General features: G+C 55.3%; 1 protein-coding gene across 1 annotated transcript in view; it reads right to left on the bottom strand.

Moving 5' to 3' along the window:
• The window catches only part of FRMPD3 (FERM and PDZ domain containing 3), a 103,658-nt gene extending 102,638 nt beyond the window's left edge, over window positions 1-1,020 (bottom strand). Inside the window, exon 1 of the mRNA XM_075539228.1 lies at window positions 956-1,020. The gene's annotated coding sequence lies outside the window, so the exon portion shown is untranslated. The remainder of the gene's footprint in view (window positions 1-955) is intronic.
• Between the last annotated feature and the right edge of the window lie 4,980 nt (window positions 1,021-6,000).

Here is a 6,000-nt window from a genome sequence, read left to right on the forward strand (position 1 = left end):
ATCACTACTCTTGGGCCAGGTGAGCAACTGGGAATGGAGGTGCAGAAGGGAGATCCGGGTCTTTTTTGAGGAGGGGGCTAAGTGACTTCTGATCTCAGACCCCATGAATCTTGAAAAGCCCTAGTGGGGCACCAGCATATTCCCACTGGCCTAGGTTTCTACCACCGCTATGCCACCCGGGAGGATGGTTTTCTTTTCAGCCCTGCAGGAGCTTTGCCCAGCTCTCACTCTGCCTACCCCACCCCACCCAGGGGTAGACCACTTGAGGGGAGGCCAACCAGGACAGGACCCCGGGTCTTGAGGCCAGCGGGGACAGCAGGAGGTGTGCGTTCAAAGCACCAGAGACTTTCAACGAGATCCCCCAACCCCAACCCTGGGGGATGGGGGAAAGGCCGAGGGGGTGGGCAGGGTCGTAGGCGGACGGCGGGCAGGGAGGGCAAGGCCTGAGTACCTAAAGGGGGCGCCCTCTGCCCCGCCCCACCCGCCTCACGCAGCCCTGGTCGCTGCTAGCTCCTTCTGTCTCCCCCCTCTCCGCTTCCCCTCTTCTCCCCAGCAGAAAACTTACCGCTCCGCCGCTACTTTTCCACGGGAGACCAAGCCCGCAGCCCCGCGCATCCGCCTGGGCCGTTTCCTCGTGGGTGGCCCCGGGCCAGGCCCTCAGGCCGTGGGGTGGGGGCAAGGGAGGGTGGGGGCAAGATCGCGTGGGTTGGTTCCCAGGGCGCCCACCCCAGGCCAGCGAGTGCATGTGCCCAGTGGGGCGCTCATCCCGGAGGAGCCCCCCCACCCACCGCTGAACGCCGCCCCCCGACCTCTTTCAGGGGAGGGGGTCTGGCCCTCGGTCCCCAAGCCCTCCCTGCCTCCCTCACGGGAGACGCGCGCCCAAGTGCCTGCCGCCTGTTTTCCGCAGCTTCCCAGGCGAGCCCCGCCGCCGGCTGCCAGCGAGCGCGGTACTTACTGTCGGGGCCTCTCCGGGCCGGGCCGGGCCGGGCGACTGGCCGGCCCGGGCGCCCTCTTGCCGGCTCGCGCCCTGCCCTGGCGGTGCCCGGCGCTGGCGGCCGCCAGTCGCGGGAGCGGCGTCTGTAGGAAGAGAAAGATCACGCCCGCCTCAGAAAGCCAGCCCCAGCTGTGACCAGAATCTTCAAGCAGGAGGCGACTGGCTCCGCGCTGGGCTCAGGCTGAGGTGGCGAACTAGAGAGAGAGCTGGTAAACACCGCGCCTGTCGCCAGCCTAGCCACCCAGCCCCCTCGAGCCTCCAGTGCTCCCAGGAGGGCGCCCCCCACCTGCTGCCCCCCACCCTCCACATCCTCTCCCTCCCGGGACAGACCCCCCTCAGAGAGGAGGAGGGGGGGCGTGGGGAGGAGGCAGCTCAAGCACTTACTAAGTGCAGGGCACTGAGCTCCCCAACCATGTTCTCATCCCATCCTCCTCTATGTAGGAGCCCCTACGACCCCAGTGGTACAGAAATAACACTGAGACTCTGAGGAGGAACAAAGCAAACAGTCTAGCAAGGGGCCTTGGTGGCGCCACTGTTAAACTTCGGGGCCCTTTGAAACCACCAGCTGCCCCACAGAAGAAAGACCTGGCGACAAGATGTTGCCTAGGAGTGGATTTCTACTCTCGACGGCCCGCCCTGCCAGGAGGGCGTAGGTTGCCCCAAAGGTTTTCCCCAAGACATGAAGGTTTCCCAAAGCAAATTGTCTCGCCTTTCTCCAGGTGGAATGGATCATGGGTTCAAACCGCGCACCTTTGAACCCGTATTTAACTCCTGTGCCACCAGATCTCCACCCCATAAACGTTACCCAAACCCAGCCCACTGGCAACGGGTCTTAGGGAGGAGACCATCACTATCTCTGTGACACGGGGTGAGTTTGAACCACCCACCTTGGGGTTAGCAGTCCATTGCTTACTCAACAGCGCCACCAAGGCTCCTCCCTAAAGATTACAGGCTAGAACACGCTATGGGGTAGTTCTTTTTACTCCTTCCTGTCTGCAAGAGAAAAGGTAAGCTGTCTGCTCATGTCAAGATTTACTGTGGCATCGTGGTTATGCGTTGGGCCATAATCTGCAAGGTCAGCAGTTCGAAATCAGCAGCAGCTCCTCGGGAGAAAGATGAGGCATTCTACTCCCAGAAACAGTTACAGCTTTCGGAAACTCACAGTTACTTCGACCCTGTCCTAGAGGGTTGCCATGAGTAGGAATAGGCTCCGTGGTAGTGAGATTGGATTTTAAGCCCCAAAGCAGTTGCATTCTGCCCTATAGGATTACTACGCGTTGGGGTCAAGTTGAGAGCTGTGAGGGTGGTGGTGGTTCTTGGTTTGGGCATACCGATTCCGGAGCCCTGGTGGACTAATTGCAAGGTCAGTGGAGCAAACCCACCAGCCAATGGAGGAGGGAGTGGAAAGATGAAGCCACCAGAGAGAAAGATGAGGCCACCTGCTCCTGTAAACATTGACAGCCTTTGAAACCCTATATAGGGTTCACAGTGAGTCAGAGTTTGTTTGCGTACCTACTATGTGCCAGGCTCTGCAGGCAGAAGACAGAAAAAGGAATAGGAAGCAGTCTCAGTCTTGGTAGTTGTCCAGGGCACATGGTAACATCTGGGCTGTGCCAAAGGTGGTGGTGGTGGCAGTGACCCTACAGATTACCTGTCCCACAGCAGAACCTCGAGGTGCCCCTATTTGGGAGAAGGGGGAAAGGGAGGTGTTCTGAGGCGGTGGGGAAGATGCTCCATCCTTAAGGCCGATTCTCTCTCCTTGCTGGGACTCTTGAGATTGAGTCCCCCAGGGCTTCCCTGTGGGAACCGCCCTGATCTCCATGCCTTGCCAGTGACATGTGCAAAATGAGAAAGACTTCTTACTCCCATCTGGTCAGAGTGAAGATATAACCCCCATCACTCCTCCCCCTTCTATTCTGATCATGGAAATAGAAGTTTTAGAACTTGTGTTCCTCCCTGTCCTTCCCTCACTTATCCATTCATTCGCTTCATTAGTAAATGGTCATTAGCACTATAGAGTGGGCTGCTAACTGCAAGCGCAGTAGTTTAAACCCACTGGCCACTTTGAGGGAGGGACAAGAGGCTGTCTGCTCCTGGAAAGATTTACAGTCTTGGAATTCCAACGTAGGGTCTCTGCGAGTCAAGTTGGGATCAACTCAATGGCCGTGGGTCTGGTTCTGTGGTTATGATATGGCATTTGGTGTCCATGGGTGGCGCAGACAATGAAGTATTTGACTACTAACTGAATGCTTGGTGGTTCTAACCCACTGGAGATGCCTTGAAAGAAGGTCCCTGCCTTGCAAACCCTATGGAGTGGATTTGTGATCAATGGAACAACGTTCTCTTCTGATACAGGAGTGTGTGTAGGTGGGTGGGTGGGGGGTTTCAGTAAGATGCGGAATCAACTAGACTGCAATGGATTTTGTTTTTATGAACCAGGCATCAAACAGGTGCCTCACTAGTTCTGTGGGGGGTGAACATTGGCAGTGGAAAGATGATAGGGCTGGAAGTTAGGAAGCACTTTTTAAGCTTTAATTATTTGACTCAATAGCTAGCTGTGTGACCCTGGATGAGTCATGGATCTTTCAGGACCTCAGTTTCCTTATTGGTCAAGCAGGGATAATAACACCTTCCCGATCCCACTTCACAGGGGTGTTAGCAGGGCTCAGGGGAGATAATGGATGTGAGGGAGTTTTGAAAAGTTTAACGCCATTATAAAAATGTCAAGGATTAGTCTGTCGCCACGGTGGGAGGGGGCTGCTGGGAAATTAAGCTTAGACAAAATCCAGGCTGCCTCTTCCAAATTGATTGCACTGAATTCCATCTTCCCTGAATCTCTGATTCTCCACCTGGGTGGAAGCCTCTGCACTGTGAAATATTGTCCTTCCTCAGCAGTGCCCATGACACATGGATTAGTGATGGCCTGGCCTTCAGCTGCGGAGACTTCGCTGGGGGGCGGGGGAACTTGAATGGAACCAACGGGACAGTCTTGGCTTTGGGTCTCAAATTCCTGGCAGCAACAGCACATCAAGTTTTGTCATAGCCACCACCTCCCCCACTGAGCCCACCCTGTCCCAACACTGCACCTACTGGGGTAGAAGCCACTCGGGGCCCCTCAAAACCCTTTTGCAGGAAGCCTAAGATTCATGTTAGCCAGGAGAGCGGGTGGCCTTGAGGCCAGATTTTTAAAACTATTGCCAAAGCTGGGCTTCCTAGGTTCATCCTAGTGAGCTTAGACCTACAACAGAACTGATATGGGGCTTAGGTGCGGGGCGGGGTGGGGAGGAGAGTCTTTGACTTGTTCAGGTCACCCCCAAACCACCCCCAAGTCCACCTACCATCTATATTGCAATCATACTTGTTCTGCTAACACACCTTCAAGGTAAGTCCCCAAATTTCCAGAAGCATTTGGCACCACCCCAACTACGCAGGGGAAAACCAGGACCTTCCCAGGTAAGCAGGTTTAGAAATATCTGCAGGCTGCCTCCCCTTCCACCTCACCCCCCCCCCCCGAAGCCCCTCCAAGCACGATGTTAGAAAGAACACTGACAGGGCGGACTCAGGAACACAGGTACCATGGCCAAGCCTGGAGCTCCACTGCATAGCTCTGGGAACAGAATCCGGATGGGAGGCCTAGGGGGCAGAGATAGTTTGGACTCAGGCCACCTGCGGGTAGCAGGTCTCTGGGGGGAGGCGCACAACAGACAGGATCCACATCCAGCCTCCCTTGGCAATCTGCGTACCCATCCCTCTTGCAGCGGAGGCTCCTCTCCATGTCTTCATGGACTGCCTTGTCACATCCATCTCGCCCAGGCTGCTCCTCTTAATAAAGTGCCCCCTGGCCACTCCAGACAGCCTGATGTTATCCTTCACTCTCCCGCCCTTCTTCCAGCGTGGGCCACACAGCAGTGATTCAGGCCTCCCAGGTCACAGTACAGTCTCCTGGAGAAATGCTTCTGGAGTGCCCAAGCCAGGGCCTGACAGAAGCGTTTGGGGTGGGTGGATTAAATACTGCTTCCTGGCCCCCATCAGGGCATCGCCTGAACTTTGGATTCAGATTCTTTCCCTGGGCCCTCAGGCCTCCCCTAGCCTGTATCTTCCTCCCTGAACTTGCTGCTGCTGCTGCTGCGCTTCCCCAAATGCATAGCCTGGGTCCAATTTGCAAAGCCTGTCTCTCAGTGCTTGTCAATAAATCCCCCATCTGCACTCCCCTGAAAGTCCCGAAAGCGGCAAGATCCAAAGGAATGAATCACCGAGGGTGGAATTTCAGGCACAATGACAGGTAATTGAAGAGACATATTTGATCACATCATGTTTACCTATGTGTAAGGCTGGCCCTGAGGATATGCTGACATTTTCCCTCGACGATAATGAAGACTTGGGATAATGGCAAAGAAGGCAACAGAAAACGGAGGGGGAAAAACCACGGGGCTAGGAGTACGGCCACCTGGCTGCTTTGGCATTCATTAGGTGGATGGCTCTACACTTCCTTTTTCTAGGCCTCAGTTTCTCCATATGTCAAAACAAGACTGGAATGATTTATTTCCAGGGCGGCGTGGCAGGTTCTGTATGTGTTGATTGGGCTGACCGGCAGTTCGAAATCACTGCTTTGCAGAGCAAGGCAAGGCTTTCCCCTCCCTTCCAGGGGGAAAGGCAGAGGGGCAGTTGGACTCTGCCCTATAGGGATGCTGCAAGTCAGCATAAACTCAATGGCAGTGAGTTTCGTTTTGTTTTTCTTTTCTATCCTAATTCCAGGACTCGGCACAGCACCATGGATCCATGGGAGCCAAGGGAGAACTTGTCCCCTGTCCTCACCTTGTCTTGCCAGAAGGGCCCTTCAGTTCCCAGAGGGATCTGTCTTCCTGTGAAGCCCCTATGGCCTGGGGACTGATGCCCTTTGCTCCAAGATCAAGGCTGACATTTTACTAGCAAACACCCAACTAGTTCATCTCTTACGTTTCTGACTTACTGATAAAGATCTCCTGCTCTAAGCCCCTTGGATTGTC

This window comes from Tenrec ecaudatus, chromosome X, assembly GCF_050624435.1.
Source record: "Tenrec ecaudatus isolate mTenEca1 chromosome X, mTenEca1.hap1, whole genome shotgun sequence".
Classification (NCBI taxonomy): domain Eukaryota; kingdom Metazoa; phylum Chordata; class Mammalia; order Afrosoricida; family Tenrecidae; genus Tenrec; species Tenrec ecaudatus.